The following is a 25072-nucleotide window of genomic DNA, read 5'->3' as shown; positions in this document are numbered from 1 at the left end:
TTTATGAAGCTAGATACACATTTCCAAGAGGTGGTCAGGCTTCATGGTTCAAAAGGATGCTTCTTCCTTCCTCGCATAGAAAGCAGCAGAAGACACTGGATTAGATGAAACAAAGTGCTAAACGCTAAGGTACTATTTAATGATGGTTTAATTTCATTCTTCAGTCTTTGAATGTAAATGCCTTGACTATGTTGTATTGGAACATTTGTTTTAGTCTTTTTCAATAAAGTTATTCTACTTTTAGATGATCCCTTTCCATTTTAGCAATTATTATGATTAATCGAATAATAGCATTAGTAAAACAGAGAACATTCACACTAATGCTTCACAGTGCTTTTTAAATATAGCTGTCCCTTTGGATCCTCTCAACAATATGTTGGTCTCAGAACATCCGAAGGAGCATTCCCTGATTACTACATCCCTTGTGATAAAGTATCAGGAGCTGGGGAGGTGTGCAGGGAAGTTTTATTTAGAAGAGCTGGTGCTGAGTGTGGTCTCTGGTTCTTGACAAACTGCGAACTGCTGAGACAATACTGTTTTCTTGGCTGGGGTCCATTTGTTTCATCTCATCGATCTGAACCAAGTCCGGATGTAGGAGAATTTAGCCATTTGATTATGTTTCTTTATTTGTTGCTTTGATAGGTATCTATGATGGGGGGCTGGCTTTCATAGGTTAAGAAAGAATAAGGTCTTTTTTCTTATGATGATTAATGCTGTCCTATAATTACTAAAATCAATGGTTATTGTAAATGTGGACTTGCCAAGGATCATTTGATTTGACTGATTTATGGTGCTTTAATAGCTAGCCTATTTTCCATAGAGATGACCTTTCTATTTATAATTTTTTGAGCCTAAGAAACACTGTAGTACAAAATTAATTCCCAGGACAATAGACATGTTTTCTTTGAACCAGTGACTTGATAACGATGTTGGGAAGTTCAGTAACTAAAATATGGGTTTTCAAAGAAAGATGCATGAAATTTGAAAGTGTAAAGATGTGCCTCTCTTAAATGGCTTACAGTTGAATCTGAGTCAGATCTCAGAACATGCTGATTCAACCTTGAAAGATAGAGAGAGAGAGAGAGAGAGAGAGAGCAAGGAAGAGAGAGGGAGAGAGAGATTGTGATGTGCGTGGCTGTTCTAATCTGGGCAAGAAGAATGCTGACAGCTTAGTTAGAGGATGTCTGGTGAGAATCACCTCTGCAGGGCCCAGAGCACGTGTGTGGATGAATTAATTTAAATGCATTATAGGGAGTGATCCAGGGGACTCCAATTTCTGCTAACTGAAAAGGCGGAAAGTCCGAAGCCACCATAAAACGGTTAACATCTTACACAGTGGCATTGAGGAAGGCAAGAGTGGAACTATGAAGGCTTTCTCTATATTGTTTGAACGTTGCCATGGCGATAGTTCCCAGCAGAAGTTACATGTTTTTCAATTCCCCAAAGCAGCCTTTCCCTCTCCTTCTCACTCTCCCTCTGACCCTCCCTAGCCCCTTCAGTCCTTAGTTCTTGTCTCCCCATCCCTTTCCTCCTTCTGTTCTTTCTTTTGTCCTCAATTTCCCAACTTGTTCCCCAGTAACAACAACAGTATTCCAGCTCCACTAGATTGCATTCAGGCAGAAAGTGAGTCAGACATATAGCCTTCTTTCTGGTTTCTTATTCCCCTGCCTGTTTATGTATTAAAGGCCTAATTAGAAGGAAGCTGTGGATGGAAGCAGGGTTGGGGCTTTTCCTTGTTGGTAGGACACAGAACATATTATGATATTTGGTGTTGTGGTGATATGTTAATTGGATCGCTCCAGGCAAGTGTAGAGCAGCAGTCTCTGACAATTAGGAAGAACAATGACTTTACTATGAAGGAGCCCACTCTCTTAACCAGTGGAAGGATTAGCATGCACTGCAGGTCTCTGAAAGGTTCCTGTAAACCCTGAGAGAGAGCGCTGCAGTTGGAAATGCCTCCTGTCTCTTTAAGGTGGCTGCCTCTCCTTTCGCTTATTTTACTAGCAAGGAAAGAGAAGTGAGGGGACAGTGAGAGATCTGGTTTAGTGGGTGGAGGGGGGAACCCTATCACAGACCTGGGCCATAGGATATATTGGGGGCTGTCAGGAAGAAATCTTTGCCTACTTAATGCACGTGGCCAGTGAATTGTGAAATGGGTCTCATTAGAGCCTTTCATATCCCGGCATGTGCCAAAGTGCTTTGCCGGCACAGCGCCATCACTTCAGGTCCAACCCTGCTGCTGTTTGCTGCAGCCAAGAAGGGACAGAGGCTCTGTCTGTATTAAAGCCTCCAGTCCCATCGCTGTCTATCCACTGTTCATTGTGAGGCGCCCCTGGGCCTTTCAGCCTAGCCAGTGATGAGGCACAAGACATCTCCTAGGTATTTGTACAGAGGAAATAGAAAGGATTTTTAGCATCATGGATAGGTTTGAGGCAGCCAGTGGGTGCTGACACCCAGAGATCCCATTTCTTTTTCCTAGGGCTGGCATCAACTCCGTCCCTAGGCTGCAAATCTGCTCTGACACTTAACTGAAAGAGGGGAGGGTTGGGTAGTTCAGAGCCAAATAACTCATCAGAGACCTTTGTGTTATTAGATACAGAGGGACTCTGTTTTTTCCCTCAGATTCATATACTAGAAATGCTAGCATCACATTTTATCTCCCAAAGTGTATCCGCAGCAGCAATAATAATAGTTGCTGTATGCAGAGCGCTCTGTGTCAGGTGATTTGCATGTCTGTGACATAGAACTCCCAGTGATTCGACAAGGCCGATGATATAAAAACACAGAAGCCAGGTTGAATGAGTCCATCTCTCTTTAAATCTGCGGCTTTGGGTAATTTTGCTAACTCTTGAACCTCAACTGTCTTACCTACATGAAAATAAATATAATACAGGGCTATGGTGAGTTAGATGTGGAATAATACATGTACAAACTTTTAGCAGAAGGCTTGCGCAAGGAAAATACTCTGGCTATTATTTGTAAAAATATAAGGGGCATTGTCATACAACAGTATTATTCATGAGGCATGTGCCTCAGGCAGAATGATTTTAAAAATAATTTAGGGCAGATTGTTTAATGGAAAGGGACAAAAGCATTAGAAGATTGAGCTTCTGAATTTGAAATAGTAAAGTTCCTGGTATTTTTGGTACAACTCTCCAATTTGGAAGTTGAGCAGGCAGGATCATTGAAATAAACTTCTGTGGCATTCGTGCTGGACACATAATTTTCATCCATCCATATTAAGTTTTCTTGTGTTCCCAATCTTCAAGGTACTGTATCAGTTGTGATGGCTTAGATCGGAAATACAAGAACAAAATCTAACTAGATTAAGCAAAGAAAGAAAATCTACTGACGCGTTCAATTGAAAAATCCCCCAGTTCATGCAATTCAGGTGTGTTTTGATGTTAGTAATGCCACAGGGACTTCTGCTCTCTTTTCTGCAATTCTCTTGGCTTCCTCTTCCTCCTTGGGCCATTCCCATCCTCAGACTAGTGTTTTGCATCCCCTGACCCTCCCACTAAAGACAGATGAACACTTTTGTCCCATTATTCCCAGAAAGCATCCTGAGATCTAGGCTGAACGGACTAGCTTAGCTCATATACCCACTCATGGATCAGCCACTGGCTTCAAGGAATGGAACTGGTGCTCACATGCATCAGAATCCAGTGTCTATTGAGAGACAAGAGGAATTAGGTGCTGGAGGGATGATCTCAATTAAATGCCTTAGGTCGAATGATGGGAAGTGGGAAGGATAAGTTATGTTTGTTTCACATTCCCAACTCGCTACAAGGGTTAATTTTGTTTTTACTTCTCTGTAATGCTCCATTGCATGTAGGTATTAAAGTTTTAATAACCATCTAAGGAGTCTTGTTCTTCCTGCAAAGCATCTGGCTGTAGCTATCAATTTTTCAAAGGAACAACTTGAGCTGCATTCATGCTATTTTTGCATTGCTCCTCTCATCTCCTAGGAATGGGTTCTGGTTTTTGAAAGAGAATTTACAGGCACTTCTGGAAGTAAGGACACAAACACAAAAACAAAACAATCCTCCTCCATCAATAAAAGTCCACTGGAGAAATGTTCTAAACTATCTGGAGCACGCGCACTGCTGGTCATCCACACAGCTATGGGTGTGCTTCTGTCCAGCTTTGATTTCGTCTAACTTGTCACTGCAAAGATCTTGGCAGTGACATTGCCCATCCTCGAACTCCCCATTCTGCCTACCTAGGGATGGTGGTCCAGGGAATATGGCATGATGGCCTTTGCTTCTTCATAGGCTCAGTGGAGGAAATAATGATCTGGGCTTTGGACCCAAATATTTATTAAGTGGATCTATTCAAAGTACATGACTGCTTGCCAAGTTCAGGGCTTGGAATTATGTTTTTGTCCTCTTTCCCCTTTGTATACTATATTGTGCATGGTGTAGATTCTCTCTTCATACTTAGGTAGTGACTTGCTCTCAACTGAAGCTCAAATCAAGTTCAGATGCTTTTCATAAAAGCTCTTGTAGAGCAAACTACCGATGCAGTAGTTTGTGCCTGGAAAGTGAGAACAATGAAGGATTCTGCCATTTTTGACCACCAATTACATGGTAGGAACTGTAGTGGGTTGTTTGCCATATTTTGATCTCATTGTGCCCTTAAAAACTGCAATGATAATATAAAATATCAATGATAGGTAATATTTATCGAGTGATTATTCCATGTAGACACTGTTCTAAATGCTTTAGCTTTGTAATGACATTGAATTCACAAGGAAATAATCACTTTTTTTAAACAGGAAAGGGAAGCTTAGATATGTTTGATGACTTACCCATGTCACAGAGCTAGTAAAGGGCAGAATTCCCCTTTGAATGGACCCACCTTGTGTTTTTCGTACTGTGCTGCCTCTCACATGAGATGACTGGAGAATAAAAAAACAACCTTAAATTTGAAATAAATAAAAACCCCGAAGACCTGTAATTCTTCCCTATAACCTCAACTGCTTTTTAATGATGTTACTTTTCTCTCCCCTTTGCCCCGGGTTTCTCAACTTTGACTATCTGTCACAGTAGTTTTCAGCCTCTGGTTTGGCACCCGGTGGCTGCCCAGCCACAGCTCCGGATATTTGAAAGTAAAGCTTTTCTGCACCATTTATTTTAAATATAATTATTTGAGATTACCACAAATAAACCACAAGAGTGTTTGGGGAGGGCTTGTTGTTTGCTGTTGGTTAGGGAGAGGGAAGAAAGGTTTCATATCCCAGTGGTTTCCTGGCAACTGAACTTTCAAAACCTCTACAGATACTAGGAGTGGGCGGGCCTTCTTCCTGACCACGCAATGATGCCAGCAGTCGAATGCATAGCTGCCTGAGGCAGTGCCACATATTTGTTGTCTCAGTTGTAACCATCAGAATGCCTCTCCATACACAGAAAAGGAACATCGGGCCTTTTCCTCCATCACTCCTAAGACTCTTTACTCTTCCCCACCAGGGGTATTTCGGAGAGGTAGAAGGGGGCTACAGCTCTCAGACACTGTGTGTTTGCTGCCTTTCCCAAAAAGCTACTAAACAAAATCACTGTTGTCAGCTCATCTGGGCATTGGGCCAGGTAGGAGGCAGTGACCCAAATCAATTCCCTTATTCCTTCCGCATATCACCCTTGCTTTTCCTTATGAGACGGACATTGCAGGGGTGGGGAAAGCAGACACAACATACTACAATCCAGGTTCTGTGAACACCAATGCTTGCTTGCTTAGATGCACATGTAAACACATACATAAAGACAGATATGGTCCCCACTAGCTTATCTCAGTGTCCTTAATCCCACATGACTTCTGATGGGCCTTCTAGAGACGTGTGCCATTTGTCTTTCTCCTCCATTCAAGATGCAAAGAGAAAGAACTGTGTACTTGGCCATAATCTATAGATTCAGGGCTTGGTTTGACAGCTGAGAATTCTTCTTACTGCCTACTGGACAATTGACCTGATATTTTCCATTCAAAGAATATCAAGTGACTTTAGTATCAGTTGTGGCTTTTTATCCCCCAATCAGAGGTTTTTAAAAAACAAACTGGGAAGTTTGGTGCTATTCACTGTTTTCTAATATCTGAACTACTGCTTCATGGCCCCTGGGGCTGGCAAGACAGAGTAGCTTCTTGCTTCATATCATCTCTGGAATACGCTCCTTTCCTACCTGAGTTCAGGCTTCTAGTGCTTACCATGTTGTTGCAGGCACCCTCAATATGGCTTCCATAGGCCGTACTTCTTGGGGAAGGTCATGTTACCATCTTTCCTATAAGTCAGGGCACACCTCAGCTTCGCAAGAAGGTTGCCCAGCTGAGTCTATACCTGGCAGTGGTAAGGAATGAGGTGAGAGCTACAAGAGCTGTTGCACAAACTCAGCTTTTATTAAATGCATGTTCACATGAGATAGAATATCAATGTAATGGTGATTACATTAATGCCTTGTTCTCTATAATATCACACAAGTGTTAACACACAACAATCAATGGGGGATTAACAAACCCGAGCTCCAGAGCCCCAGTCATGGTATCAGTGAGTGGGTGCCTTGGTCTGGCTGGAGTGGTGCTTTGGTGGCATGGAAGTTCCAAACCTCATCAGGGCAGAGCCTCTGTCAGAACATGGTCCAGAGTAGCCTGGTGCAATGTCTGGTGGTGGGAGATTTGCTGTCTTGGTGGTGGATTTGAAGTCCAGCTCAATTAGATCCAAACTCTTGGTATGATTGAGCCAAATGATTGAGTTGGGAAATTCTGTGGCTCAGGGCCAAGAGCCCCCAGTGCTCTATCAGTAGGTGCGCCTTGTCTGCAGACATGTCTGTGTACCGATATCTTGGATGCACTGCCGTGGCATGCATTGGGCAGGGTGCTCAGTGTGACTTAGATAATTTCTTCTTGAGCCAAAGTTTCATGGCTGACCGGCAGCCAACTTGGTTGACATGAGTGGCACCATTTTGTTGTATGTACTTTATCCTTGCTTGACTGGATCAATGCCATTTTATTGGTCCTGCTCTCCACACATATCCAGATAACTATAATCACACCCTGATGTGCCTGTCTCCGTCCAGATACATAATTATTGCCAATTATGTATCTTTCAGAGGCATCGCTTCTATGCTAGCAAACCCCCTCACTTGGAGGATAAATGCTGGACCCTAAAATCTGGTGCTCCTACAGTAGACCATTCCATACAAGAGCTTCGTCTTCTCTCAATTTCAGTTTGTATTTCTTGGTCATGCTACATTGTTTTCCATTTTCTCTGTCCTGCTTTGTGTGAATAATTGTTCTGTATGCCTATTATTTGACTCCTCACCTAAAGGAAAGGCTCCCCGAGGGCAGCCCTCTGACCTACAAGTCTGAGAGCTACTCTCCATGACTTGAGCGTAGGAGATGCTTTATATGTGCTTCGTAATTGAAAAACATGTTTTGCTTTACAGGCTTCCAACTGCTGATCTTTTTTCCAAAGCAGTGTTTGTTTTTAATTCTGTTTTTATTAACTTTTTTAAATAGAAGGCAACCTACTCCACCTAGCAGTGTGCCATCTTTGAAATACAAAAGTGATCTCTTTGGCTGAGTTTGCTACGGGGTCCCTTTAGAGAGGTGCTACTTGAAGAGCCGTTATTCAGAGCTCCAGGTTTCTTGTGACTCTTTGCTTAGCAGGAATGTAGCACTCCCTAGTCAAAGCAACAGGCTTCTATGGTAAAATGCTTGTCTTCTTTAAGGGCAACCTGCTTCTGGGTCCTGCAGTGCTGGCATAAGGGAGAGATTTCCCAAGGGACCCACCTGCTCATGTACGCAAGTTTCTTTTTCTAGCTCCATGGCCTCTGAAAGTTATGAGGACACTAATGAAGTTGTTACTCCCAATCTTTTAAATCTCCTGCCCCTGGTTGCATATCATTCTAATATGTAGCATTGGTTCCTGAAGCTAATGCACAACATGGGCAGGTGTCCTGATGAAGTTTGCAATAATAAATGGAGGAAACAAAGCACAATGTTGTGAGTTCCTCACAATATTATATTTATATGTTTTTTTAAAAGCCGAGTTTTTTTCACTTGTTATTAGGGTCAAGATATACTTTTTGTAAAGGTAAATGATTAGGCTGGTATATGGCATTTTAAAGAGTTTAAAGAATTATGGCAGGATAAGTTATAGATATGCATACAGGAGTGGACAAAGTAGGGTTACAGTTGTGAGTACATGGAACAGTTTATTCCTGTATTATTATTTATTAATCATGGTATTATTGTTCATACAAACAACTGTAGGCCTGCTTTTGCCCTCCTATATATATATGTATATATATATAAATATGCGAGTGATTGCTTTCCTTGTAGTATATATGTGTGTATAAACACATGTGTGTGTGTATATATACAGACACCTGCCCGCCATGTCTGTAATTTAACTCCAGTGGTTCCATGGCCCAGAACACTGCCGTAAGGTATAAACATCAGAGCTCTGAAAAACCCTTGAGCTGGTGGCTGTGAGTCAAACAGGGAAGGTGCTCCCCTCACCCCATAGCTTCCTCAGCAGCACCATTGTCAGGCCGTCTCCCACTGCTGAACGCTGTCGTCAAAGGTGACGTCGCAACGCTCACCTCTGGCCACAGAGCTCAAGCAAGTTCCTTCCCCTTCCTCAGCCTTCTGGGTCTGGGAAATGAAAAGTTTGATTTAGAGACTCTGCTGTGATCCTTTTAGCTCTCTCCTTCTAAAGTCTAAGGCATTTTATGGAATTATTCACAGGTACAGGGCTATATGTGTCAGAGAGAATAGAAATTCATTTTTCTTATTCCCCTTCTCAGATACTCTGGATGGCTTATTTCGTTTTTCTTCATATACTTGGCCTCCTCTGTCTTCTTTTTCATTGTGCCTGTCAAATTTATTTCTTTCCTCTCCTGTCTCTATCTAGCCAAGTCCTTCTCCACTTTACAGTTGCTGTGTGTGTGTGTGTGTGTGTGTGTGTGTGTGTGTGTGGCTATTCCGCAGGGTAAGCACTTCATTTCAGACTTGCTTCCACTAATTAACTACAAAATTAAGTAGGTGAATTCATTGATTCAGCACTTGGTTTGAAGTTTATATTAACTCATTAAAAGAGAAGCCCTAGATGTGGCCAGAGGCTTGACGGGAATCTTTCCCTTCCCCCAAATCTCCTTTGACTTCCCACACTGGAGAGCTATCTTGCTGATTCTCAGAAGTATTCATGTGTCTAGGGAGCAGCCAAGCAACCCCCCCATCCCCCCCCCACCAAAGCCACATCACACAGGAATTCCATACTTTGTGACTATGGAAAGAATCATTTCTTTGTTCTTTTCCTCCTTCCCCAGCTTTCTGGCCAGGACTTCATTTCTACTTTTGGACACCTGCTGAGATTTCAGTGATATCTATTCTATGTCAGAAACCTGAATAGTCCCTGCCCACCTGACCCCCAGTTCCATGAGGAAAGTAGGTCTGCAGACCTGGTTAAAATGTGCACTTCATTTCCATCAGAAAGAACTCAGGTAGAAAGCTGTAATAGGGTTCCCTACCCCACATCGGAACCACCAACTAGTTTTCTGAAAAAAAGTATTGACTTAAAACCTATCTTTGTTTCAGTTTCCAACAATCATATCTTGTTTTATTCTTCTTTACCACGTAATAACCACAGTGAATGGCGGGTTGTGATGGCCATTTGTCACAAAACTGTGTTTACCCTTTTTTTATATTTTTCCCATTTCTGTAGGGATTTGTAGCTTCTTTTAAATCCCTACAAATAGCAACTAGCTGATAAAATGTTTTATAATAAAACAGAGTGGAACATGGTTTGTAAAAGAATAGAATCCATCACAAAAGAGGCTTTTCTTGGAGCCCATTCAAGCAGTTCAGTTACTTGTCTAAAGTAATTGGATTAAAAGAAAAATGCACTAAGTATATGTTCTCTGATTTTCTATACCTTTCCTATTTGTGCACCTGTTAAAATTCTTAAACTAAGTGTCCTTGTCTTAAGACAGCTCATTATCTTTTTTCCATGCATTAAACTGTATGCACTGCTTGTTAGCATAAATTGACCTTGTCTTCCATTGCAGCATTAGAAGTAACCTCTATTGTTCTCCCCCCAGCACTTAATACACACATCTGCCATGGCACTGGTCACATCATTTAGTAGGTATATACTTACTATCTATCTTCCCCACATCATTCTGAGATTTTTCTATGCAGGGAACCAGCCTTATTGATCTTTGTGTGGGTGGGGGGGCTCTGCCCACAGCCCCCCCCCCCCCTTGCTGCCAGGGATGAGAATATGTCTACTAAGACATGATCTGCTTGGGGAGGAAAGGGGGCCGAACTCTCAAAGGAGAAGGGCCAGGAGTCTGTTCCTCAATGGGCTTTTATTGTGTTCATTTACACAACAATTCAGGTAAAGATCATTAATCACTGCCAGGCAGTAAGTATCAAACAATAGATAACAAAGAACTCTGAGGGCCTATTTTGAGTCAGGGTCAGATAGCTAAAGAGCTGTAAAACTTTGAGAAACAAACTTACTTCTTGCTTTGGACCCTTATCATTTAATTGAGAGCATTCTAAACAAAGCAGATGTCACAGGATTTTACATATTCTTTTTTAGGCCTGATCACCCAGGGAACCCACCCTTTCCAGCACAGGGCTGCACCACCCTTTGTCCTTGTTTCAGGCTTAGGTCAGGAAGGGGAAGTAAGGCAGCCAAGAGATTAGGAGACTTCTCACAGACAGAATGAGGACTCAGGCTATGTCAAAGCCGATGGGGGGAGGGGTCCATCACCCCCTTTTGCTGTAGCCCCCAAAGTCCTTCTCTGGGGGCCTCCCATGTGATCATGCCTTTCTTAGGTCGTTCCCCACTTTGAGGAATCTTACCCATCATTGGCTAACTGACCAAGCATTGGGGGCCAGTTATGGATAAAGTAGAAGGAGCAGAAGCAGTGCTCCTGCCAGGGAGATAAGCTTTTGTCTCCTTGGTGGCTTACGGTCCAAGGTCACTCCCTCAGCCTTAGCCTTGGCAGGGGTTACAGCTTCTGAAACCAGGCAGGGTGGTTCGCAACATTTGTGTACCTGTTTCATACATCAATATTGAAAGAAAACAAATGAAATGGGGGACACTTAAATCCTGGAAATTGTTTAAAGCAAGATTTAATTCCTGTAGTAATAATACAATTTGACTTTGGTTAAAGTTGTTTTTTTTTTTACAAAATTCAATATCATAATTATTGTGTCTAATAGTGCTATTAAATTTGCTCTATACATTTGTGTTTTAAAACACTGCTTTGGGTTTTAAAACATATACATACACACACATACATGTGTATGTATGTGTGTGTGTGTATACATGATTTTAAAATGAGATTGAATTCAATATAACTCACGGAATTAGTTTCAACCAAGTTAGTTATTAATCTTTAATTACTTAAGAATTTTTTCCAAAATAATCAGTAAGCTCTACTTTTTAGAGTGCAACCATCTTATATTTGTAAATGTATTCCAAGAGAGACAGATGATAGAGACAGAGAGAAGAAACCTAAAATCATATTGGCTTGTCTTAGGTGGACCAAACCAAATTGATAATTATTAAAATTATATTTTAACACCCTACAGTATAAACATAAACATGCAAGTGTTTCCTAGTACTTTACAATCAAATTCAGGAAAGCTCTCATTTAACAATATTTTAAATGCACATATGTGTATGTGTATATTTAACATATACATATATATGCATACATATGCATATATACACATACATATATAAATATGTAGTATGTATATATCCATACATATAGATATATATTTGTTGGTGAATCATAATTTAGAAGTCTGGGCTCTACTGCTAATGTTTTTTCTGTACATGATATTATAATGTAAAAGTATTGTGATGTTATATAACATAAATAGAATGTGGGAGATTAGAGGGTAATGAAGGGTTATTTTACATTTGCACAAGAAAGATATTTCTCATTGTAAAAAAGGATATATTTAATACTTGTAGTTGGAATTAAGTATAATTGTTGCTCCTTCAATAATTTGTACAAAATATTTTAAAACCACATTGCTTTGTAAGCCCAATACTATTGTTTTGACTATTTGTAGTGAAGATGATAGCCCAACTAAAAAGTTAGAAGTAAAAAATAAAAAAGCATGTGTTACAGAAATGTGTGCATTGCTTTCCATTCAAGAACTTGCTGCTAAATTTTTGGTCCTGACATCTGTCTATAGTTGGGCCATAGTAATTGATTAAAGTAAAATAGAGTTTTACAAAGTAATGTTGGATAATTTGGGCCAGCTTTTATGTAGTCAGTAATTGTATAATTGTAGGTTCAAGGAAAATGCATGCATTCCACAAAGTAAGATGTGTGTCTAAGAGTGGAGAAGCTAGTATATACAGATTATCAATTTTGAGTCAAAGAATTTGAATTTGTGTACACACAACCCATCCTGAAAGATAAATTATCATTCAGGAATCCATTTTTTTTTCAGTTGAGGTTGTAGTATATTTGGTGTCTTTCCAGTGTGAGAAAAAGAGAATAAATCATAGGTTTCCACTCTGTTCATGGAATCTGAATAATTTAATTAATACCTTGATAATAAGACTTGCTTTCCTCCAAGATGATTTTTGGGTGAGACTTTGAATCAAAGAAAGATGTTTCACTAAAGTGATCATTCATTAGCAACCATATTATTATTATTATTATTATTATTAGTCACTACTACTACTACTATTGGATGCACTAATAGTTGAACAGGCCCAAGAGCAATTGGATTTTCACTTGGGTCTTATATACCTTACAGATGTAATAAAAACTATGGGACATTTACATTCCCCCTCTATACATACTAGTTTCAGTTATCTCAGGAAGTTCACGTAATCACTTCCATGGATCTTGGTTAAAAGGTGGGTGATTTTAAGAATGGGTTTATATGGATCATCTACAAAGCCACAGCTCACAGTTGTCTTCTTAAATATTTATAATGGGCTTTGGTTTTTGAATCAGACATGGATGTACCAAGGAAGGCTTGAGCCCATTATGTTTCCAGATACTCATTGTATCTTGTTTTTTTGAGTGTACAGAATTGAATTCATAGTATGCTATACTTTGTGGATACCCTTTTTTTTTTTTTTTTGCTTTTTTTTTTCAAGGCCATTGGAGAAAAATGTTAACTGTAAAATAGCCACCAGACAGCTTTTTTTTCCCTCATAGAAATATCAAAGTATTTTCCCATTACAGGTTCCATTTTTTTCCATGCAACTTCTGTTTAATGAAATCTCTAAACTTTTTGGAGCTTCTCAATGTATCTGTGTTAATTTATATTCAGTTTGGAGGAGGCCCATTGTAACATGAAGACATGGATTGATGTGTCGTGCTCAGGGCTTTTAATGATATTTTATAGCAATGAACTTGAGATACAGCATTTGGAATATGCTTTAATGCTAGCCCGACTGCAATTATATTAATAACTAAATGAGTGGAGATTAAGCTTGTGGCCTGCAAACTGTGATTCATTCCTAGTTTGTCAGATCATAGAATGCAATAAAATAAAATGCTGTCTTATGATTCTCTGAGCCTGGGATGCAGTTATGAATGAGTCCATTGATGTCCACAATGGGTACCCATATGTGTCAGCCACAAAAGCCCTTCGCTGTGAAATCTCCGTGTCCTTTCATTCACATCGACTTGTTGGAGTTTTACATTTAGAGTTGATGGAAGTGAGGAATGAATGTGTCATACCCCAGTGAAGAGTTTAGGGTTGAGATAAATACTGTTTTAGTAGCTTGAGGAGGCAGGGACTATCCCAAGTTCACATTCAATGAAGTCAGAGCCAGGTTCTTTGCATATTTGACATAAAATACTTGCTATGTGGCATGGTAGCCATTACCAATATATGCTAGCTATAAAATCTTGCCCATTACATACATCTTTAGAATTAGTAAGGGAAGAAAATTTAACTTTTGTTCACAACCTTTGTGTCTGTAATTTAGGGAAGTTCATTTAACTCTCCTAAAGCTGTCTTCCCTGATCTGTAAAATCCAGCGTCTCTGCTGTGTCTCCCACATTTTGTTTCGTTGAAGGACTGGAAACAGATGGTGAAGCAGAAGAAACAACAAAATTTTTATATACGAGAGGCTTAAGGGTTATAGTTTGCTGGAAAGGCCGGGGTCTCCTAGGGACTGGTTTTGGAAAAAGCAGGTTAGTTTCTTTTCCTTAGGTAGACTATGTATCTGGGTTGAACTGGGTGTGGGAATGTTGATGCAAATTATTTTGGGATACCCAACATGTATCCAACCCTTTAGCATATGAAAGAGTCTAAGGATTTTTAATAGGCTTCTCAAATCGAGGGTTTACAACTCTGTGGCAACACCTGGCTCCAAGGTCATTAGGCTCAGCCTTTTCCCAATAGCCACCTTACTGAGGAAGGGAAAATAGAAAAAGCATTAGAGCTGGCTTACCCAGATTGTTTGTACACACCACTGTGATCAAAATCACCAGATATGCATGATAACTCTCAACTTTGTTCTGCCTTTAAACAGTCAATGATCTCGTTAGCTGCAGCTGTAGACCCAGTGGTAGCGGAAATCTTTGTTTATTGAATTTCCAGCTTCCAATCAACTGTGCAAGGAGCAACTGTGTGAAAATAAGTCAATAGACCCCTTCTTCCTCTCTTTACCTCGGCCTCACCATGAGAAGAATTGGGTTTGTAGGTTGGTTGAAAAAGTAGAATAAAACAGAAGAGAACCTTTCTCTGTTTAAAAAAAAAAAAAAGAGAAGAAATTGTATTATGGATTGAACTGTGTCCTTCAAAATTTGCATTTGGAGGTTTTGACCCCTGTTTTGACATCAGAATGTACCTGTATTTGTAGAGTATGTCTTTAAAGAGGTAATTAAGTTAACATGAGATCTTTAGGGTGGGCTCTAATCCCAAATGACTGGTGACCTTAGAAAAATATAAAATTTGAACACAGACATGCAGATAAAAAGAAGAAATTTTGTGCGAGAAAATAGTGAGAATGTGGCTATCTTCAATTTAAGGAGAGAGACCTCAGAAGAAGAGAAACTTACAGACACATTGATCTTGGACTTCTAGCCCACAGAACTGTGAGAAAATTCATTTTTGTCGTTTTAGCTGCCCAGACTGCATTGTGTTGTAATGGCAGCCCAAGAGGACTGTTTCCCTTAAATGAGAATGGAGAGCTATGGCTTTAATAATGGACAAAATAACCTAATGTGTGTATCCACCTAAAGGAATGCATTCTCTCATCTTCACCTCCAGGGAGCCTAGACCTTCAACTTGGCTATTCACTAGAATAGGAGACAGAGGATGCAAGAGTTTCTTCTTCAGGAGAATCCTTCAATTAACCCTAGAAGCCCCACATGCAGGTTGGTTTCATATGTCCTGGGTAATACAACCACCTTCCATTCTGCAGAATAGAGTCTAAGAAGAAATTCCAAGTTTTAAAAGAGAATTCATTAGCCAGATGTCCCAAGGACTGTCTCAAATACAAGGATTTCCTCAGACCCTCTTTTACCTTCCTAAAACTTACTATTCAGGGACCATTTTTACTCTTGGAATGGGGCAGGGGTAAGAAATTTACGTCTCTTGGAATACACAAAACTAAGGCTTTGTGTCAACAGACTATTCGATATTGTTATAACTTTATTTACTGTGTAGTAGTCACTGAAACAGATCTTGGGTTACATACAGGAGAAAGAAAAGGTGGAATTTTATTAGTTTGCTTTTGTTGTTGTTGTAGGGTAGTGATGAAGGTCAGCTGGAATGGTATGGTGGGATACCTAAGAGTAAGATGAACTTTGAGTCTTGTCACGGTTGTATGCTATCACTCTGAGTTTTTTTAGAACTCACACTTCCTAAATATTGCTTTCATCACCACTCATAAAGATAGTAGCAAGTAGATATAATAATAGTCACTGTAAATAGGTATAAAAATAAAGCCCACTTTATTCTGTTATCATTAAGTGAAAAAAAAAAGTATTCACCTAGACTACTATTTGGCACTTGGTAAGAAATCAATACGTTTGTTACTATTATTCTTTATAATATTTATTATCAACACTTACTTGTAGTAAACACTTTTTAGGCTAAGCAGACGTTTTATGTTGACTTGGCTGCTAGGCGCCATGGCTGTTCTCTCTCATTATGAGAAATATCACATTTGTAGCATGAGGAGTACAGCTGGGACAAGACTGTGCAAACTCTCTACACTAGCAACGCCAGCTGTGGATTTTAAATAAATTCAAAATAATCCTACATGAGGCTTGTACGCTAAGGTTCTGTCTAAAACATGGACCCTTGAAGTACCATTATTAGTTTTATCCTTCAGAAGGTGAAAGCCAGCTGTATTTAAAACAGCTTTGTAAGTGTTGGAAACAATAGAACTTGGTAAAAGGAGGGACTTCAGTGATTCTCCCACGAGTCTCTAAGCCAGAGGTTCCCAATCCCTGTGATGCATCAGGATCTCCCGCGTTAATGTAAAGTTGTCAGTGCAGGAGCTTCCCTTGCTATTTCAGACTCTCTAGGGATGGGACCTGTATGTGAGCATATTTCTGAAAGCTCCGTGAGTGATTCTGAACTACATACAACCTGTGTTGATGATCATGGTTCTAAATAGACTCTCCAGATGAGTCCCAAAGGGTCATGTGTTAACAATATTTTTTAACCTTCTCTTTGCCAGTGTCACAGTTTAATGTTATATACATTTGAATCTGGTCTCTGAAAATCATGGAGTTTTCCTAGGCAATGTTTATTGATTTATTTCCAGCATCTCTGCATATTCTCGTTTTGAAAATGTACAATACTGTAAGGTGATTTAATGATGAATTTTAAAACTTTATATAAAATCATAAAAATATAAAACCTTATATAATTTCTTCCTAATATAAACTCAGAATCACAAAAAAAACAGTTTGCTTTCTACTCAGTGTAGGAAGCATAATGATTTTCTCAAGTCTTCTTAGATTGAAGGTCTATGATACATCATGAACCCATGACCCTTTTGTAACTCCTTTGAAGTGTCTTTGGCCGCTGTAGTTAATGGCATTATTGTCTCACTGTGAAAAGGCATGTACTAGGTGGTTTGACAATTCACCAACAAAGTAGAAAGCACTGTTTGTGTTCAAAGGACCTCTCCATGTGGTAGGATGGGGCTTAGGATAAGACTCCATTCTCTCCCAGAAAGGTATTCTTGCACTTTCCTGTACTACATGGAAAATTGGGGATGCATAAGGGTGCAGGGATTTTTCCTAAGGAGCTACATGCCACTTCTTAAAAGATCAAAGTTTCCTTCTTTTCATTGGCTTGCTGTCCATATATAATTTCATCTCCAGATGGAAGAGGAACACAGAAATCAGTGAAGGTTTCAAATAGGGAGCTTATGGAGCAGAAAGCCAACAATTACAGAAAGTTAAATATGTTCCTGGAGATAGCAGGGAATCTGTCACACTTTCTAGTATATGAATGTAACATTGTTTTTATGAACTTCAGTCTATACTTCCCACCTTCTTTTTAGTTTATAGTTCTATTCCCATTGAAGACAAACTTAATACAGATGCTCCTCAACTTACAATAGGGTTACATCTTAGTAAACCCATCATATGGTAACTTGAAAATATCCTGAGTCCAAAATGAATTTAATGCACCTAACTTACCAAACATCACAGTTTAGCCTACCCTACATTAAAATTAATCAGGGCACTTACAGTAGCCTGCAGGTAGGAAAACCTTCTTACCACCACTTCCCAGCATTACAAGAGAGTGTCGTACTACGTATCACTCTGTTGGGAAGAGACCAAAATTCAATATTTGAAGTATAGATTCTCTAGATGTACATCACTTTCACACCATCATGAAGTGAAAAAATCCTAAGTGAACTGTTGTAAGTCAGGGACTACCTATACTTGAAAGTTCAGACATGAACATGTTATACCTTAAGGTTTAATTTTTACTTTTACACAAAAAGTTTCCTACCAGGTCCTATTAAGTACTTCATTTAAACACAATAACTTCATAAAAAAAGTATTTGCACTTGACTATGTGAAATCATCTCTAATGTATAAAATAGAGTACCACTCACTGATATTATATAATAATTCAGTTATAATAACAGTAAATTAAGAAGTTTTCATTAAAGACTTATTAGGAACCAAGATCACATATGCCATTGAGTGAATAAATGAAGATGGGCATATTCCTTGAGTTAAGTATTGTGTTCTGGGAACACAAAACTAGTTCCAAGAAATAGTTACCCCACTCCACAGTGATAGTATATCCTGAAGAAAAGAATTGTTAATAGAAGCAAGTACATGACATTGAAGATCAGAAAGGGAAGGTTTTAGGGTGAAGGTAGCACATAAACAGCAGCCCACAGTGGCAGAATAAGAATGATGTGTGTTTCTGTTGGCTAGAGAGGAAATGGTTCATGCTCTAAAATTCAACATTCCAAAATGAATTTTATATCAACCAGTATAAGGCAATGAATGGAAAGTACATGAATATTAAATCCAAAGCAATCTCAGGCTAAATCCTGTCTTTATTATTTACCAAGTAGATTCCACTGGGCAAAACACAAATACTGTTTTAGTTTTTTTTCTTTGTGTTTAAATGGGGTTTAAACACTTACAGTTGAGAGTTGTTTTAAGGAATTCATGAGATACCTATGACAGAATTCAATAAATGTCTGTTCCTTCCATTCCCATTCGTAGTACTTTGAGCAACACTGTGTTCACTGTAGTGCATGATAGACTTGCCAAAGACTTTAGATGGTGCCTTGGGAACTGTTGGAATAGAGCTTGACTGTAGCAGTGCAAGTTTATTATTTTTTTTTTTTTTTACAAAAACACTTTGGAAAATGTGCTTCACATTTTTACTGAAATATTGTATTAACCATTCCAAAAATGTAGAAATGAACTATCTATATATGTTTAAAAGCTGTCCAATTCTTCTTTTTCAATTGCCAAACAAATAAATTATGTTTAGATTTGCCCTTGCCCCCACAGCAACTCAAATCACCATGAACTGAGCAGACTCCTAGCGGTGGATTTTAATGGTTTATTTATGTATTCATATAATCCTTCCATCAAATGCAGACTGCATACAATGCCTGAGCTGAATTTTATTGATTTTTTTTTTCTTGCTCCAAACTCGGCTGTTTAGGTTTTAATCCCTGACAATGCATTGGTGCCAGAGGGCACCATTAGTGCTGTAAGGAGTTGAATTTTGCTGAAATATTCAATACCCACTGCATCTATCCTCCAGAAAAGAAAACAATCATACCCTCTTCATTGGTTGTGACTTCATTTGAAGTGTGGTTTTTAATTTGAGACACTTTGGGGTTTCAAAAGGAGATAACAAGATATACAAGCAGAACAAAAACAGAACCGTAGATACAGAGAGTATTTTGATGATTGCCAGATGGGAGAGGGGTTGGGCAGATGGTCAAAAAAGGTGAAGGGATTAAGAAATACAAATGGGTTGTTAAGGAATTGTCATGGGGATGTAAAGTATAGTAAAGTGAATAGAGCAGCCAAAGTATGTGTATGCATGACCCATGGACATGGGTAATGGTATGGAGATTGCTTGAGGGAGTGGGGGGCTGCATAAAAGGGTGCAAAGAGGGGAAATTGGGACAACTGTAATAGCATAAACTATAAACTATCATTTAAATTTAAAAAAGAAAGCAGGGAAAATTGAAGCCCTTTATTAATATCTAAAATCTGATGTTCACTTTGAAGAGTGCTCCCTAACGTTACATATATTCTCAAAGCACATTTAAATTACTTCAACAGGTGCAATAATAAAATGACACCAAAAAGCAGGAGGCAAAGTAATGAGATCAATTATGCCAAAAGGATAATGAAAGACAGACCTGCTCAAGAAAGAGTCTACTCAAGAAAAAAGTCATGGGAGCAGATATTTATAGCACAATGGAAGAAATGTTGATAGAATGTTGCACAAAACACTGTGGGAAAACGGAAGGAGGAAGTGTTCATTGTGCTAGATTTGCAAGGGGTTGAGGAAAAGAACAGAAGACGTTATTTAAATCTATGTTGCCTTCAAAGCAACATATTTTCCAGTTGTTCCTAGAACAACAGCAACAAAAACCCACTTGGATGGCCCTTTTAAATATGTGGCACGACACCCTGACCTCCAGCTATTTAATTCAGTGTTGTAAAGCAGTATGGGACAATGTGTTTCTGTGTATCCCTGAAGTAGCCTATTAGTCATGCCATATATGTAGCAGTGGAGGGCTGGTGTATGTTTCAAATCTGTGCATTTCCAAAGAGATGTACAGACAGAAGCAACTGGATGTCTGGAAGATGTGGAAAGTGCCCCCTGCCCCGACTCTTCCTCAGACCGGTCGGGGAATGAAAGCAGACTCTGAAATAGCAAGCACTATTCTCCCTGAAGACAAAATTCCTCTTCTTGGCAGTTTTGTCCAGGAGAAGCTCTGAAAGGAAAGGAAGAAGGATCGTATAAGGACTCCCATCAAATGAGGTAGCAGAATCAGCTTGTCAAAGAAACCCTAGGGTGGGCCTAAAGTAGGTTTGTATTTGTGCATAGGTGAAAAAAGGAGTTTATTCTTTTTTTTTTTTAGAGAGGGAAGGGAGGGAGAAAGAGAGAGAGAGAGAGAAACATCAATGTGCGGTTGCTGGGGGTCATGGTCTGCAACCCAGGCATGTACCCTGACTGGGAATCGAACCTGTGACACTTTGGTTTGTAGCCCATGCTGAATCCATTGAGCTACACCAGTCAGGCTGGAGTTTATTCTTGTATTATTATTATCAATTAATTATTGAATTATTTTTATACCAACAACTGTAAACCTTAAAAAATGATGGCCCAAAGCATGCTAGCTAACAGAAAATTCAGCTTAAAGAATATGCAGGAGTTTCTTTGTGGGCCCTTATTTTTCCTTGTGCACTGTGTTTTATGGGGTGACTAAGTCTCAACAAATTTAAAGCATTCACCAAGCTAAAGTCAAAACCATTTTTTAATGGCATTTTTAAATGGAGAACAGCTTTAAACATTGGGGAACAGGGGGAAAATCTCTTTAACTCAGAAGGGGTTTTAAGTGTTGGTAAAGGACGTGGTTCTAGCACATAGCTCTGCTTTTTCAGTCTCTGCTCCCTGGAGGAAAGAACAAAGGAAAGAGCATGGTCTTTGGAGGCACACAGTGCTCCCTGCTTTCAAATACTGGCTCTTTCCCTTTACTGAGTTGGTAGCTGACACTTAATGACAGCTTACTGTATGTCAAGCACAGTTCTAAGTTCTTTACACATAGGAACTCAATAAGACACAGACCAAGCTGTTGTAAGGCAGAGATCTGAAGTCCAATGAGTCAAGCGAGATGTAGATTTTATTTTTCTCTCATGTTCACAACAAAGAGGTAGATGAACTGGGCAGTGGGGGTGTTTCTCTACCAGGTTGTCCCGGGACCCAGGTTTCTTCTCTGGGGTTGTTCTCCATCCCATGTGGTTTAATCTTCCTCTGTATGCCGTCGGCTCTCCAAACCCATGGCCACTTTCAGACTGCAGGACCAGCAGCGTCATTCACAAATGTGACCCCGACGTAGCATGCATCATCTGTGGTTATATTTTGTCATCCAGAGCGCAGTCACAGGAACAGCCTTGTCTGTCACAGAGGTGGAGGAACCTGGACTCTGCCCAGGTGGCCATGACTTTTGCCAAGATGTGGGGCATGGGGTCACTGTACTGCGTGATTCCTGAGATGGCCATTTCTCTAGGTTACAACTGGAAAGGTCACTCCTGAGGTTGAGCAGCATAGCTGGGCTGCTTGGGAGGCACTACAAGGAAGAAGGGGGGAAGGATTATGGGGAGGAAATAAGCAATTTCTATCATGATGTATTAATTTCTTTAACCCTCAAAATAACCTTCCAATGTGATCTTCAGCTCTACAGGCAACTCAGTCGCAAAATTCAGTCTTACACAGAACCCATGCCCTTAATAGCTGCTGTATTTCTTCTCTGCCTCAGAAACTAATATTGTTCAGTAATTAGGTGCAGGAAGTACATCAGCATTATTAAGAACCTACTACATTCGAGAAGCTGTGCAGTATCTTGTCTTGTTTTATTTATTTGCGTGTGTGGGGGTTTGGGTGGCTGGAGTAATTGAGCATATGTTGGAGATTCCGGCCTCTGGCCAAAAAAGGCCCTTTCTTCAGCTTCCTCACTGTATGGAACTTTTATTTCGAGTATGTGGGAATAGTTTCTGTGTGCAAGATATATGTCCCATATTGAACCTGACTGTCCGTTTCATACCTTTCCCATATCTCAGAACTTTTTAAACTCATCTTTATCTTGCAGATGTATCATCTTGCTAAATGTTGGTTAAGCAAGGTGCAAGTGGTTTCTATAAACTTCCAGCGAAGTTGCAGACAATTTGCTACTCCGCTGAAGAATGCCCCAGACTGCCCTCTCCCCAGCACTGGGCAATGTATCAGCCACAAACAAATGGTGTCCTCTTCTGATATGGCCTAACCCTTAACTACTTATGTTGGGAGTACTTTATTATGGGAGAGAGAAAAACTTCAGTACGTCTTGATTTTTCTTCTCTTTTACCAGTGACATTTAATGTTCTCTGTTCTTTTTAAATTAATTACATGCTGTTTTTAAAAGAGTCCTCAGTGTGTATATGCATGCATTTTGCATTTTTGGTTATCTTGCTTAAAGAGGCAGCATTCATTTTAAAAATAAGGATATATGGAGAGAAGCGAGGAGGTAACTATCAATGGTTTGGGCAGTTTGGTTACATCAGCACTGCTCTTTGATGCTTGTCCCTGTCATCTCTCAGGAAAGCTCATTGGACAAGTATTCCTTTTATTTCTATATTCTTTCACCTCCATGGAAAGGAGGGCACTTGTGGGGGATGGGTACTTTACAAGTGCAGGCTGAAATGCAGCTTGCTTCCCAGCAACTGGCTCTGACCCAGGACTTGTAAACCATGAGCCCTTGGGTAAGTCACTGAACTCTCTGTCTCTTGGTTCAGACCTCATTTGCAAAATAGGATAACAAAGTGGAACTCAGAGAGTTATTGTGAGGATTAAAGAAGTAAATGGGTGTAGCACTGCCTGGCACGTGGTTAGCCACTGATACAGTTTAGCTATTCGTCATCATTTCTTCGTTGTCCTGTTCCCATGGACTTGGTTAATAATTGTTCTGTTATCCCTGTGACAACGCACTGGCTGCCGCACGTATTGGTTTGTTGACATAGAGAAGTTCATCCGCAGCAGGTGAATTATTCCCTCCTGGTTTCTGCTTTATCTACTGCAGTGTGAGATGGACAGCAGGGTTTTAAATAAAGAGTAGTTTGAAGAACCCAGACATTTTTATTCTTTCTATTCAGAGAATATGTAGGCTACTGTCAGATGTAATCGTAGGCTTAAAGATAAGTTTAAATACTTACGATAGAAGGAAAAACATGTTGAGATTGTTGCTGTTTTCTGTGTCTGCTTGGTAACTTAATTGGCCGAAATATATGATTGAATATTTTCTCCATAAGAAGCTTTTTGCTTCTTGTAAAAATATAGGAATTGCTCCTAGTGACCTTAATTTCTAGTTGGGGAAAATGGCTGAGACACACGTTAAATATATACATCTATAAATGTAAAGTACACATTATAATTGGGTAATTTAAATAATTTCCCCTCTCCAGTTGCATATTGAGAAAACTGGGAAACTAATATGAGTTAAAATAATTGTGGTGATTAGGCAGAGATTGTTTTCAGGTGGATTTTTTTATTTCACAAACTCCTAGGTATGGGTGAGGAAAAGTTCATACAAGTATCTGAGCATTTAGAATGCTTTCACTTCCAAACCTGAGGATTGAAAAGTTGGATTCATCACTACAAAAGACTCTCCCCATTGTATTTGTACTTGGAATGAGTGATTCATCTGGACACTATGAAGCATGATGCAGAGGAATCACAGTGCTCAATTCTCCTGTTTTAGGAGATGAGGACATTGCTGGAATATCTTACATAGAGCAGTCCAGTGGGTATTTCCAGAATTCTTAAATGGTTAATTTTAATACAGAATCTATCTGTTGGTGTTCTACCCAGGGCCTGCTGTAGCTTTAACAATAGGTATCTCTCCTGGCTTTTAAAATGTAAGGGAATTTATTTTCCATGAACAAGTTCAGAGGGAGATTGCTTCTGTTTCCCTCACTGGTTCAACAGCAGTATCAAGGACACATATCTTTCCATCATTTTGCTCCACTATTCTTCATTTGTCAGCTTTATCTTTAGTCAAGCTCCTGTTTGGTTGCAAGAGATTGTGACAGTTGTAGGCATCATATCTGGAAATGACATAGGCCAGGACAGAAGAGTTTGTCTCTTCCTCGAGTCTTTTAAGAGTAAGGAAAACATCCCCAGAAATCTTCACTAAGCCTCTCCTTAAGTTTTATTGGCTAGACTTGTATGTTCCAAACAATCAGTAGTAAAGGAAATGAGGCAACCATAATTACCTCTGATAAGTCAGGATGCATTCTTTGAGGCTGTTGGGAGAGCTGCATGAATGAGGCTAGACACCTGGGGTTTACTTGGGAACTAGAAAGGATGGGGATAAGGAACTAGAAAGGATGAATGAACCTGGGGTTTACTTGGGAACCAGAAAGGATGGGGATAAGGATGTATGCATTTAGGCATGAACAGTATCTATCATGCTGGGCATATAGAAAAATACTCTCATGTTCTTATTTTTGTGATGCAAAAAAAGGGAAGGAAGGAAGAAAGGAAGGAAGGAAAAACACCTGCATGATATATTTTGTTTAGTCTTCACTAGTCATCCAATAGAACCTGTCTGTGTTTCTCTCGATTTGAGGTATAGCACAATAAACATATCATTAAACCAAGCATTAGAATTATATTGTCAGAAACTGATTAGAATTGGGTGGCCACTGTTTCTTTCTTGGCAAGGGGTCAACTCATTGCAGTAATGTATGAAATAGCTCTTCACAATAGAAGAGCCAACAAACAATGTCCCTTGGAAATAACACTCTTAAACAGTGTCCAAATTAATGGAAAGTGCCTACACTAATGCAATAAAACA

General features: G+C 39.5%; 1 protein-coding gene across 4 annotated transcripts in view; it reads left to right on the top strand.

Moving 5' to 3' along the window:
- The window catches only part of LRRC4C (leucine rich repeat containing 4C), a 166677-nt gene that overhangs the window by 10809 nt on the left and 130796 nt on the right, over positions 1–25072 (top strand). Inside the window, exon 2 of one of the 4 annotated variants that reach the window (XR_004903962.1) lies at positions 4444–6480. The exons of the other annotated variants lie outside the window; for them this stretch is intronic. The gene's annotated coding sequence lies outside the window, so the exon portion shown is untranslated. Of the gene's footprint in view, positions 1–4443; positions 6481–25072 lie in introns of those variants that run through there. 4 annotated transcript variants of the gene reach the window in all.

This window comes from Phyllostomus discolor, chromosome 6 (assembly GCF_004126475.2).
Source record: "Phyllostomus discolor isolate MPI-MPIP mPhyDis1 chromosome 6, mPhyDis1.pri.v3, whole genome shotgun sequence".
Lineage (NCBI taxonomy): Eukaryota > Metazoa > Chordata > Mammalia > Chiroptera > Phyllostomidae > Phyllostomus > Phyllostomus discolor.
This window is presented reverse-complemented; position numbering and strand designations above follow the sequence as displayed.